Source organism: Mirounga angustirostris, unplaced genomic scaffold, assembly GCF_029215605.1.
Source record: "Mirounga angustirostris isolate CCGP_5_RB_7025 unplaced genomic scaffold, mMirAng1.0.hap1 SCAF_1, whole genome shotgun sequence".
Classification (NCBI taxonomy): Eukaryota; Metazoa; Chordata; class Mammalia; order Carnivora; family Phocidae; genus Mirounga; species Mirounga angustirostris.
Genome location: NW_026991709.1, coordinates 7,461,508 through 7,474,793, shown reverse-complemented (window position 1 = coordinate 7,474,793; position 13,286 = coordinate 7,461,508). Strand labels below are relative to the sequence as shown.

The 13,286-nt window shown below is 47.0% G+C and overlaps 1 protein-coding gene and 1 long non-coding RNA gene across 10 annotated transcripts in view; one reads left to right on the top strand and one right to left on the bottom strand.

The window, feature by feature from the left end:
- The window catches only part of ERG (ETS transcription factor ERG), a 254,166-nt gene that overhangs the window by 79,141 nt on the left and 161,739 nt on the right, over window positions 1–13,286 (bottom strand). The window lies entirely within an intron of this gene.
- LOC135362620 (uncharacterized) lies at window positions 9,710–12,680 on the top strand. Its single transcript, XR_010407516.1, has 3 exons — window positions 9,710–9,820; window positions 10,858–10,960; window positions 11,478–12,680. It is a non-coding gene; the product is annotated as an uncharacterized LOC135362620 (long non-coding RNA).

The window sequence follows — 13,286 nt, the reverse complement described above, 5'->3', positions numbered from 1 at the left end:
CATTGTATTTATCGCTTTGAGCAATTTTCTTTCTTTCCTTTTAGGAAATATTGTGAAATATTTCCTTTTCTTTTAGGTAATATTAATTTGTAAGAAATGAGTTTTATGATATAGTAAGTGACTTTTCATATTTATGTTTGAACAAAGTGAGGAATATGAAACTAAATTTCCAGGCAGCTTGTAAGCATGACTTGCTTTTACTTGAGAAAGGAAATAAATGTACAGGCTTATTGTCAGCGTTAATGAGGTAATGTTGGAGTAGGAATTATAACCCCTCATCTTCCCTCCTGTGGTGCTACTCCTAGAGTATGTTTACACACCCAGTCTCACTTGGATCTAATATAATCTTTATACACTGCAAGTATTAACACCTGCAGTAGGTTACAATGATCTCCCTGGGAATCTGTCCTTGTAAGAATATCATTTGGGGGGCGCCTGGGTGGCTCAGATGGTTAGGCGTCTGCCTTCGGCTCAGGTCATGATCCCAGGGTCCTGGGATCGAGTCCCGCATCGGGCTCTCTGCTCCTTGGGAGCCTGCTTCTCCCTCTGCCTCTCTCTCTCTCTCTCTCTGTCTCTAATGAATAAATAAATAAAATCTTTAAAAAAAAAAAAGAATATTATTTGTGTTGCATACAGATGTTTATAATGTATATATAACTTTGTTGCCCCTCATGGTTTCTCTGTCTGTCTCAGGCCATTAAACTGTAAGCTCCTGGAGGGCAGAGACATCTCTGATTCACTTCTGTGTCTTCAGGGCCGACCTGTCAGTCACTAAATGTGTTCATTTAGTGCAGCCTTGCTTGGTGACTTAACAACATGGAGCTACAGAGAGGCTATCTGTGACATGGGGATGCAACTGCATCCATCTGTCTCACCTGTTCTGATCTATAAAACAATTAATACAATGTTGGGCATAGAGTAAGTACTCAAGTGTTCACCGTGAGTACTGCTGCCATTCTTGTTATTTATACTAAATTGAAGTTCGTGAAAGTAAGCGAACTTGTACAGGGCGATGTGGCAGAAAGAAAGGAATATCAGGGATTCCGTGGCCTGGTCTGCAGCTTTAACTAAGCTACTAAACAAAGTCATAGGATTTTTTTTTTTTTTCAAAATCATTTCCATTAATACAATTTTAAAAATCACTTACTTGAAAGGGTTCCCTGTGTGTCTTTTCTTGCCATGACGGCCTTTACGTTACTAAACACATACTGGACATTTACACACGGCAGAGCTGAGGAGACAGAAATAGGAACCCTGGCCTCCCTGTGCAGTGGCATCTCTTCTCCTCAACATTTTACATTTTATAATTCCATCGGTCACACTGTTTAATCAATGCAGCCTTGTACCAGGAACCAAGTGAAAATGAGCCAGCTCTCAGCACAGAAAGAGGAAAATCAGAAGTACAGTCAAGTCTTGTTAAAATTACCTTACTATTAGTAGAAGATTCAGTTGAGCACGGTGTTGGGTGAGTTCATGTTAAGGACTCACAAGAGGTCACCACAGAAGACGGGAAGGGCTGGGTTTCCAGGGAGGATCTGTTAGGAGTCTGTTAGTTCTGAGGGGCCTTTGAGACCCTGAAAAATCTGAAAGGGGTTCCCTTTCCCGGGACGATCCTCATTTTCCACAACAGGTTTATTTAACACTAACATTTCTAAGTGCAGTCAGAAGAGGAATTGCTCTCCATCATTAACAAATAGATGGGGCGGGGCGCCTGGGTGGCTCAGTCATTAAGCGTCTGCCTTCGGCTCAGGTCATGGTCCCGGGGTCCTGGGATCGAGCCCCGCGTCGGGCTCCCTGCTCGGCGGGGAGCCTGCTTCTCCCTCCCCCACTCCCCCTGCTTGTGTCCCCTCTCTCGCTGTGTCTCTCTGTGTCAAATAAATAAATAAAAAATCTTAAAAAAAAAATAAAATAAAAATTGTTAAAAACAAAAAACAAAAAACAAATAGATGGGGCTTTGATGGGGTGCCTGGGTGGTTCAGTCAGTTAAGCATCTGCCTTTGGCTCAGGTCATGATCCCAGGGTCCTGGGATGGAGCCCCGCATTGGGCTCCCTGCTCCACAGGAAGCCTGCTTCTCCCTCTTCCACTCCCCCTGCTTGTGTTCCCTCTCTTGCTCTCTCTCTGTCAAAAAATAAATAAAATCTTTAAAAAAAAAACACAAATAGATGGGGCTTTGAATCATGCCGACTTTTTTTGGCCAACAAATTCTCAGACTTTTGATCTTATTGTTCAATTCAGGAAAGAGGGGGACTAAATCGAATTAAGCAAGGAGGCTAAACTCATTTTTTTCACTTGCAGAAAGCTAATTATAGTTTGGTCACTGAGTAATTTTATTATCTGCCTGAGATCTTTAATTAGGTTTGATGTTTATTATGAAGCGTGGCAGATTTCCTTGGAGAAGCAGAGCTGGGAGAGAACATAAGTGTTCAGTGTCACTGAACATATTCAGAAGAATGAGACATCGGTCTTTTTAATTATTCTAGCAATTCATCATTCCCTCATGAGCTCTACAGACATCGCCATTCTCAGCAGGAGGAACTGGCTGAATTCTGGGCAGATGGTCTTCTTTGTACACTTAAGGCAGTCCTGGTTCTGTCTGTGAATGGCCAGAGCCCCCCCTCCATGGTCATGGCCACCCAAATGCCCACATGTTCCCGGGCACCCTCCCGCGTGGGAGGCAAGAGGCAGCTGCCTCTATGCGAGAACCTCGGTGTGGTCATTACCCTCCCAGCTTTCTTGTCTTTCCTCACTTTAATATTTAAATCAAGCGCTGGAACTATGTACCTGATTTCATCACTGAACTCCATAATCCCACTGTGGTCTTCCTACAAATTAACATAATTTTTACAAAAGCTCTAGCGTATATGTATCACTCACTGGCATCCGTGACAGCGAACTGAGCTCTAATGAATCTATAAACCAGAGAGCTGAGGTGGTGCAGTGTCAGGGCTGCAGAGAAACCCAGCGTCTACTCCCGCAGGCTTGCCATGGCACCGAGGCACCTTGACCTTCCCTAGCTCGCAGTCCAGTCTTACGAGTGTACTTACGAGTGTACGTCAGTCCCGCGCGGTAGGGGCGTGTGGCTGAGCTGACGCACTCTGACAGGCTCCCTTAAGTCCTCATATAATAGATCGGGTTCTGGCACTCCATGAAATGGATGTTAGATTAGCCATTATGCAAAGTCATTTACTGGACTATGAGTTGAGCACTTGACCGTTTCATGAACACCTTTCGATTACTGTGTTACGTGATCCTTTCACCCCTCTGTATAGACATCGAATAGATTTTATGATGCCTGGTTTATAAAGACATGGGTTGTGTTTTCCCAAAGCTTAACTTGTGAGTCTGTTGCTTGTAACTTCTAACTCTCTGACTCTCCCAGAGAGACACGTTATGTTTCGGGTGAGTTGGGTGAGGCTTCCACATAAGGGGCTCATGTTTGCAGCCCGCGTGGAGCTAAGCACCCGGTGCAGGGCTCCTCAGAGAGAGCCCGAGGCCCAAGTTGTGGGAGATGGAGCTCTGAGAGTCAGGAGGGAAAGGAAAGAAAGCAAGCCTTTTGAACAAAGACGTTCCTAAATTGCAATGGCAGGGGGAGGAAAGAAGTCTCAGCTACTAACGCAGCTTCTCTTTCTCATGACCTTGGGAGGAAGTAGCTCAGATGCGCAAGGCTAAGCTTGTCGGCCCTGTCTAGGTGTCCACGGAGCTCACCTCTCCTGTCTTCCCATTTCGAGGAGCCCCAGCAGGGCCCAAAGGATAAGAGCTTTGCAGCCCCGTCTCCACACTTGAACACGGCTGCTCGGGCCGACCCTCAGCTCCAGGCCAGCAGAGCCTGCGAATGTAGGGCTGCCCAGGATCTGCAGACCTGTTTGAGGTCAACTTCCTTCTGAGCTGGGGCTTTGAAGCGTGGGGCGCTTTCAGAATACAGCACGGTCTACAAAAACATACTTCAAAATGAGACGGAGGAAGTGCTCAAAAAAAAAAAAAAAAAAAAGAGAGAGAAACAAAAAGAGTCAGAGACTCCTCAAAAGCCCACAGGAACCAACCTGAGAGAGAGTTCCCGATGCCCCAGCGGTCAGAGTTGGAACAAGCTACACCACAAAATAAATCACAGGAGTATCGGATTACAAGTATCGGATTACAACCTGAAGTGCAAACTAAAGATCCAAATACCTCTCCTGATGTGAACAAATAAGGCAATCAAGTAACTAAACCGGGGAGAAGAGATAACTCTTCTTTAGAGAAAAATCCCAAGTGATAAACGTAGAAGGAATGAGGGAAAAAGAAAATCAGCATCAAAAGCCCACAGTCCCAGCTGCTGCAGGCAAGGTGTAGGGACAGGCAGCCAGCACTTGAAAGAGAAACAGGGTATCTGAACACCCTCCAAGTATCTCCTGCAAAATGTGTATTGATTACTGTTGTTATCCTGATATACGTCCACAAAATCTTTGACACCTCTGGAGCTTAATTCCCCTCCCGCGTGAGTGGGGGCTGCACTTAGTGCCTACTTTTCAGTTAACTGAACTGACAAGGAATAAGTTGTAGCAAGAGGGAAAGCAGTAACTTTTTGGTGGAGAAAACCAGCAGACACCACCTTCACCAATGATTCAGGTCAACATCACCAGCAGGGAGGCAGACTGACATCATGTATCCACCCGATCGGAGGCAATGAGATGGACACATCACCTCCTAAGTGTTTTTTCCCGAAGCACCTACAAGCTCTGCCTACCTGGGACAAATCCCAAGTGAAGCACATTCTACAACATGCCTGACCAGTGTTCTTCACAGCCATCAGGGTCATGAAAGACAAGCAAGAACATGACACTCTCCCAAAGCAGAAGCCAATGCAATGCGGCATCCTGTTTCAGAAAAAGGCCATCAGTGGAAAACTGGGGGAATTTGGATAAAGTGTGTAGTTTCTTTAAAAGGAGGAGGTAGTGTTGTTTTCTACAAAGAATGAGTGATAAATATTTCAGGCCTTGTTGGCCATGTGGTCTCCTTTGAAACTACAGTGCAAAAGTGGTCAAAGACAACACATAAGTCAATGGGTGTGGCTGAATTCCAATAAAACCTTATATACAAAGAAAAACCCGTGAGCTGGATTTAGTGCGTGAGCCACGCTTCCGGACTCCTGGATAGTAACATTGTATCAACGTCAATTTCTCAGTTTTGACAAAGGTACCCTGGTTATGAAAGACAATAACACAAGGGGAAACTAGGTAAAGGGATATGGGTACTCTCTGCGCTATCTTTACAACTCTTCCGTAAACTTAAAATTATTTCCAAAAAAAGTTTTGAAATGAAGTAGAAATAATTGGGGGAGTTGGGTGTCATTTTTGGATGGCCTTTGTTACCCCAACTCTGAACTTTCTTCCCCCAGTGACTGTATTCAAGAATTGGTCATATGCATGGATCACATCCCACGGTCACGGCCAGTTCCATGTTTCCTGTGTGTTCTCTGCACAGAATGAGCGGTGTCAGGGTCCTTACAGCAGATGAACATGGGAACAGACTGCAAGACATGCTTCCTGAGTATGAGGGAGTCTCAGCCTCAGATTGGGTCCCCAAAGGGGGCCAACAGGAGCGCCTTTGGACAGTCGCGGCCTCATGGTGCCTCTGCTCATAAAAATGGCTGAACAGATCCCACTAAAACATAGGTCATGTGCCATCCGAGACTCGGATGGCTCCACCTGCATGCTGAGCAGTTAGGGATTTGTTACACATGACGGGGAGTGAGGAAAGGTTTTCCTGCAGAGGAGGAGCACACCAAGCTTGCAGAAGGTGGATCCACAGAAGGGAGGAATCATACTCATGAACCAAGAGCACAAGTTGGCTAGATCTGGTGGGGTCCACACCCCAAGGCTCCAGGAGCAGGCGCGTGGCCAGGAGAATACAGCTGGTTCTCTCGGCTGGGGCAGGAGAGTGGAGCCTGGGTCTTCTTAGTGGAGAAGGACCAAGGTCCTGATCTGGAAGCTTTAATTGCATTTCTGGGGGCATTTCTGAACCTGAAGCCTGACACCCAGGAATCTCCCTTTGGTGCACCCGGGGCTGCTCGGGTTGAGTAGGGACCTGCTAATTACCTCTTGAACGTAAATCTGTGACTCAGGACATAGCACGGACACTGCACGGACACTCTGTACTGAACCGAGCCACCGTGAGCAGTCTCCTAAATCTGATTTCCAATCCCTCCAGCCCCGCTTTGCTGTCAACCACACTCAGTCCAGGCAGGTGAGGGCTCGACGAAATAATTCATCTTTAGCATAAACTCCTTCATCTCACTTGTTCAGCTTTCCATTGTTCTTTGGGATGCTGAGCCCCCCCTTTTTTATATTAACATGATCTTACATTCAATTCTCTATATAAAACCATTCTCTCTCTCTTTTTGAAAAATACTTTAAATAAGAAAACATTTATTTTAGATACCAGTGAGTGGTGAAATAGGAATGATTCAAACTTAATCCTGCCTTGACGTATGGGAAACTGACTCAAATTCGGGAGTGTCAGAAACCAAGAAGTGCTTACAAATACCCTGGAGGAAATGTCCTTCAACCCCGTGGCCACAGAGAAAACAGTCCAGGTGGGAGGTCATGGGGAAGATGGGGTTTGGGGATGCTGCCATTTTGTGAAATGAAGCTGTATTTAAAGGCATGAAATCGATAACATTTTAAAGTTTACTTAAATCCTACCTATGTTAAGTGGATGGGTTTGGAACTAAACAGGTATAAATTTTAAAAACAGATAGATGAGACAGAGACAGATAGATATGTAACCTCAAAGAAGGAAGTTGGGAAAATGAGCCTAATGGCTTTCTCAGATGGCATCAGAGTAGGGCTAGGCCACAGAAGAATGGCTAGAAGTCTACTCATGAGCAAATCTGTATTTAAGGAGTGTTTCCTTCCCATAAGCAGGGAAATGTAGGAGGGCAATTCTTGTTGATGTGAGTCACCAACTGAGTCATTGTGAGAGGCAAGCCCCATTGTTGGTCCTAGAATCCACTGACAAAAATGGTCATGCCTGAGAATGTCCTGTCACTTCTCTCAACCCAGTGGTCCCCAAAGCACTCATGGCTTGTGTATTCCTTAGAAGGACGCCTCTGGGAAACGGTGAATGTCTCAAGGGGAAAGCCAAGAAATGGGAATCCATTGGGTGCCATCTTCCCAAGTGTTCAGACGTCCCATTGTCTGCACGTTGGCCTAGCGTCTTGGGCTATGCCTTCTTCTTCTCGCCCCAGGTGCTCTAGAGTCACAGAGCCCCTTTGGGTCCCCAAGTGGAGGCTGTGCTCTGCCGTCAATGCCACCATCTCTCCAAGGCTCAGGACAGACTCCGCACCAACAATTCCAACCTTCATCCTGCCTCTCTTCTCCTCCTCAGCTTTTTGCCCTGAAAACCATGGGCGTCTTGAGGGTTTAAAAAAATCTCATCAAGCCACGAGATAAAACACCTACTGTTACAAGGCCACAGAAAAACCAAGAGAGTCCCGCCTATGTAGAAGGTGGTAACTGTCCCTTCTTTTCCACATAAAGAAACAGAGTGAAAGGGGCAGGAGTGGGGGATGGGCAGAATGGGTGAAGCACGGTGGGAGGTGCAGGCTCCCAGCTATGGGGTGAATAAGTCGCAGGGTGAGAGATGCAGCAGAGGAAACAGTGTCAATGGTACTGTAACAGCGTGGGGACACATGGCAGCAGAATTACGCTGAGCAGGACAGGAGTGGAAGGACAGGGAAATGGAAAACTTAGCTTCCTCGTTTTTATTTGGAGAACATGTAATAAGTCTCTAACCAAAAAAATTATCTCCAGGCTTAATGATAATTTATCCTCAGGGAGACGGATGAGTCTAGGTAAAGGAAACATTATAGACACGATAGGACTTCGTGACAATAACCGCTGTGAGCAACATATCACAGCATTGCAGGATCCCTAAGTGCTTGTGTGAACTCATGCATGGAACCCACAAACAAGCCTCGGAAAGGAGGGCCTACTGTCACACCCATGGTAGGGATGGGGAAACTGAGCCTTTGCAAATTGACTAAGTTGCCTAGCGCACATCAGCAGGAAGCCCCAGCATTCTAACCCAATTGCCTCCGTCCGTGCAAAGGGCGTGTCTAACCACTGAGCACACCACACCAAATGGCCTGGGACTGAAGTAGCTGCAAAGTGGTTCTGAGACATAGGAAACTGGAGAATGCTGGAAACCAGCGCAGCCCGTGAAAAGAGACAACATATAGGACATGGGATGGAAGAAGAAGGGACGGCAACCTAAATAATTGACGTTTTTCTCCACGCTTTTAACTCTGGGCCCCTGAAAAGGGCACCCCTCCCCCTTTCACTGGTACCCCACGGCCAAGGCATTCACCAGTCTTGTCACACCTAATGGAAGGCTGCACCGGACTCCACCTGACACAGATGAGGTCTTTGTTAGCGAGGAGGTTCATCGCACTGCTGCCTCTGAGGGATTAGGTCACAAGAGGCCACAATGCGTCGTGTGTATTCAGCACCTCTCCCCACCAACCACACAAGTGTAGTCACTGTTCTCAGCCTCCAAGCCTGTCCCTGCCTCAGGGCCTTTGCCCTTGCTGTTCCGCTCAGCGCACAGCACTCTCCCATGGGATATGCAACCACGGCTCTCACGTTTCCTTTCTGTCTTTGCCTGACAGCCTTCCCCAGTCACCTTATCAACACTGGAGCCCCTGTAACCCCTGCCACCCTGTGTGTCCCCCACACTTTTTACTGCTGATAGATTCTATCATCACTGTCCCACTGTGCCCTATTTGTCTGTCACATCTCCCAACCCCTCTGGATCGAGACCACTGCATGAGTCCGCCTGTCCTGCTTCATACACACACCCCCCCGCCCCGCACCGATGGTCACTGTGCGTGTCCAACACATCATTAATAAATAAATAAATGAGTTGATTCCCACATGCCCAAATCCAAAGGGATAACGTGGTATTGCTCGTCTGCCATGCTCCTGGAAGAATTTGAGACACAACGTAGACATGAAGCTGCCTGTCATCAAATAAAGAAAAACCTGCCTGCTGTCTTTAGGCAAATACGTGATGAGCTCTCCAAAATTAAACCGAAGTCTGAAATGGGCACAGGAATTAAACGAAAGAACCTCACTGCAGGTGCCCACTGCCACAGAAATTCAGTGTGGACGCAGCAAACAAAACCCCCCACCGCTTAGGTGGAGGGTCTTAAGAAGGAAGATCTGATCAGAAGACCGTTTTTAAAAAAATCTTCAACAGGGAACAAAGCCTGTAACAAACATGTCATTCTGTATCACAAGAGCAGGGTCCTGGCCAGAGAGAGGCAATTGCTTTTGCCTTGGGCCTTTTCACGGGAGTGTGGGTTTAAGTGGCCCGATTGTCCTGGCTGTTTATGAGCCCGAGCCTTCGTAACACCCCCGAAATGTGTTCTCCTAAAGATGTTCCCTGAGATATGACAGTGCTCTGCATTGTTTCTCTGCATACCACATTCATATCCCAGAGTAATCCGCCTTTCTTTTAACGGCTGATGACAGTTCCACTGGTTGGGGGAAAATCAGTTGAAGGAAAGGGAAGTCTTGTCGGAAATGCGATTAATCTTGTAACGAGTGTTCAGCTCTGATAACCCATCTGGGCACACAACTGCTTAAACCGGAGAGCAATTAACCTTCACCCGACGAGCTCTGTCCAACCGTTATAAACATTAAAGAGACAGAATCCTCCCCTCCTCCTTGTAGACTAAACAACCAGATTTGAATTCCATGTAAACGGCCTCTTTCTGCAGATGTGCACCGATGACAAAGGCCGGGGGAGAGGCGGGTCACGGCTCTGCTCGGAACTCAGGTAACCTGGACCTCAGCTCGAGCCCCTGGAGGTCCTTAGCGTGAAAAGTCGCTCGGGGCATTTTTAGATAAAATCACTAGCTGTAGGGTAGTTGGGTTTAGCTGCTTTCATGCAGGAACACAGGTCTGCTAATAGCAACACGACTTGAGTGCGGTTTTTTTTTTTCCTTTTCTTTTTCTTTTGTCCAACAGTAGAGACATTTGCATGGAGCTGGCCCCTTGCTTGCACTGGGTTCCTCTCCTCCAACCACGCAGGGTACTGCATGAGTAAATGCATCTTGTGGTCACAGAAGGGGGATTTTTTTTTTTTTTAATCTCTGAGAAGTCATTAGCTTTCATGAAGAGCAAACCTGTGATCTTGCCTTTATCAGCACATGCTGTAACCAACTGGGCTAACCAAGGAGGCCACGTACAACACCGCTTGGTTAGGGTACCCTCTGGTGAAAGTAACTCTCACAACACTGAAGAGAAACCTCTGACGTCACTTAACTTACCAGTCAGGCAATAGCTTTCTGGAGCATTCTTTAAAGATTTATTTTTCTTTATTTGAGAGAGGCAGAGAGAGAGAAAAAGTGCATGAGCCAGGGGGAGGAGAGGGAGAGAGAGTCTTAATTAAGCAGACTCCCCGCTAAATGCAGAGCCTGAAGCAGAGCTCGATCTCATGACCCTGAGATCAGGACCTGAGCTGAAACCAAGAGTCAGACACTCAACTGACTGGGCCACCCAGATGCCCCTGGAGCATTCTTTTATATGGGGCCACTGGGTTGTATTTATGGACATGGTATTAACAGCAGGCAGATAAACCATAAGGCCCCTGTGCCTTAGAAGCGGCTACAGACTGAGGCGGGAACATGATATACCCCACAGAGCACGTGAACAAGAATACGTGAGTTCATGTACAAAGGGATATGAAGGACAGATGCTCTGTACAACCAGCCTGTCTTCTAGTGGGCCTTCACACAGATTCTAAAAAAAAATAATAAAAGGGGGGAAATGAGAACATTCACTTAGCATGTTCTAAAATTTCTCTCTCCCAAGGTTTCAGTCCAGGCTTCACGATGGCCAAAGACAGCTCTCAAGATACTCCAGGCTGACGTTCAGTCTCATCTTACCCCTTGAACCCGGTTTCTTTTTCCAGTGGGTAAGTTGTGACATTCGAGGCCTCGCGGATGTGTTTGTACATGACGGGGCTGAGCTTTCAAGGCCAGTCTCACTCACACCAGCTTCTAGTGACACAATGAGAGAGGAGTGTGGGAGAAGTGCAAGCACCCTGTGGGCCATATTGCTACCCCGGGGACACACTCCCGGGGACACAGTCGGGAGACCGAGCACTTCGTGATCCACAGTGCTCTTCCTGCCACTCCTGGGCAGGAGTCGTGAAGGACATCCTGAGGGACTCACCTCTGCCTCACAGGGCTTTATGTCACCTCTGCATTTGCAGCTACATGAGATGCAAGCAGAGCATTCCTTGGGTCCAGTTTTCCCAGTCGCGCTGGGAGCTTTCCCGTGTCTTGGCCAGAGGCAAGGTGGAGACGGGCTGGTCAACTTTTCATCCCGGGGGGACCCTCGAGTGCCTTCCAAGTAGACAAGGGCGCACACAAACAATGTAACAAGAGCTCCTGACTGGTCCTTGATTTAAATTTGCGTGTCTTTCCCAGGAAAACCTTGCAGAGCCTTCATGGTCAGGGCTAAGTTGAAGTTCACGTCTTTGTTTAGCGACAGATCCACGTCACAAGACACGACACCGGCAGATATCAAAGCCAGAAGACAAAAATGAAATCATGGTGCCTGACAGTAACACGGGACATGATGCCATTTTATGAGCTTAGTCTCAGGGCCATGGAGGTTCAGCTTGAGGATTTAAGTGAAAAAAGCCACAGGAATCACTTTTTTTTTTTTTTTTTTTAGTAAGTTGTAAATAGCACACTCATCCATGCGTCTACACTGGGCCGATGGGGAGGGTGAATGGCTGCCTGCGTAACCAGGCCCCCACGTGATGCCGATGAGCCCTGTGGAGGCCCCAACCTTGCTGCACTTCTTGACATCCACCAAGTAAAACTGTGAGATAAGGAAAAACCACAGCATCACACCCAGTATCTTGTGAAACTGAAACAGCTGTGGGGCGAACGCTGCCTTACAGTGATTTGTGATTTTGATCATCACACTGGATTTCACGGTGTGATGGCTGACATGCATGCCGAGGAGCCCAACGTGCTTTTCCGGGAAACCGACAGCATTCACAGATTCCCGAATGGTCCTTACGCACAAGCGTCATGCCGGAATCCCAGCATCGGCACTCGGCGGTGAGGATGATCGAGGAGCGGCCGCCCGCTCTTCCAAAGCCCGAGAGAAGCTGCCAACCTGGAGACCTTGTCTCCCCCCTGCCTGAACGGTGCTCCCCGCCCACATCCACCTAGAACCTCAGGATGTGAGCTTACTTGGAAATAGGGTCTTTGCAGAGGTCATGAAGGCAAGGATTGGGGGAAGATCATACTGGAGGAGGGCACATCCTAAATCCAACAAGAGCACCCCTGGCAGGGACCAGAGAGGACAGAGCAGCCAGATACGCAGAGAGGGCGATGGGTGGACAGCGGTGGAGTTCAGGGGATGTGGTGACAAGCCAAGGAATGCAGGCAGCCATCTGAAGCTGGGAGAGGCCTGGGACCCACTCTCCCTCACAGCTGCCAGAAGCACCTGACCCAGCTGACACCCTGATTTTGGATTCTGGCCTCCTAAACCGCAAGACAATAAATTTCTGTTTGCAAGCCACCCGGTTTGTGGTTATTTGTTATGACGGCCCTAGGAAACTACTATGCTACCTGTGGACAGTTTTTAACAAAATATTTGCCATTTGGGGGCATGGTATGGCCCACTGTTTGCCTGATAGAATTAGCACACTTTCCAAAAGTGCTTGAGTTTATGCCAAGAATTAGGTAAATCCCTGGTTGCAGCAACCAGAGAGTCTGAAGTGTTCAGAATAATGCTAAATTTGCTAAATTTTCCATGTAAACTCCTTTGTCTGACAATGCCCTGGTTCTTCTGTTTAGGAACTTTTCTGCTTATACCACTGGGGGAATGAATGTCTGGTTCACATTCTAATGAAAGTCATCGTCACGTGGGGAGGTGTTTTCACAAAGATCTTTAAATGTCTCAAAATTTTATTTGTTTGAAAATAATGTTAGAAGGTAAAAAAAAAAAAAGCCAATGGAAACTAGAATTTAATTTCTTTAATTTCTTTAGCATTTTTTCCAGCCAGCATTTGTGGGCAAATGAGGCAAATTATGATTGTTTTATGTGTATTCTTGCCCCAACAACATCTTAGTTCTCTCAAGAATTCCTTTTAATTATCCTAAGAACAATTAAGAGTGTACGGACCTGAAGTACAATTGGGTTGAGAAACACTGGACCCCTCCATGGCTAATCCAGTTTCCTCTAACTTTTGGACTCCCAAATAAAAGTGCTTTGTT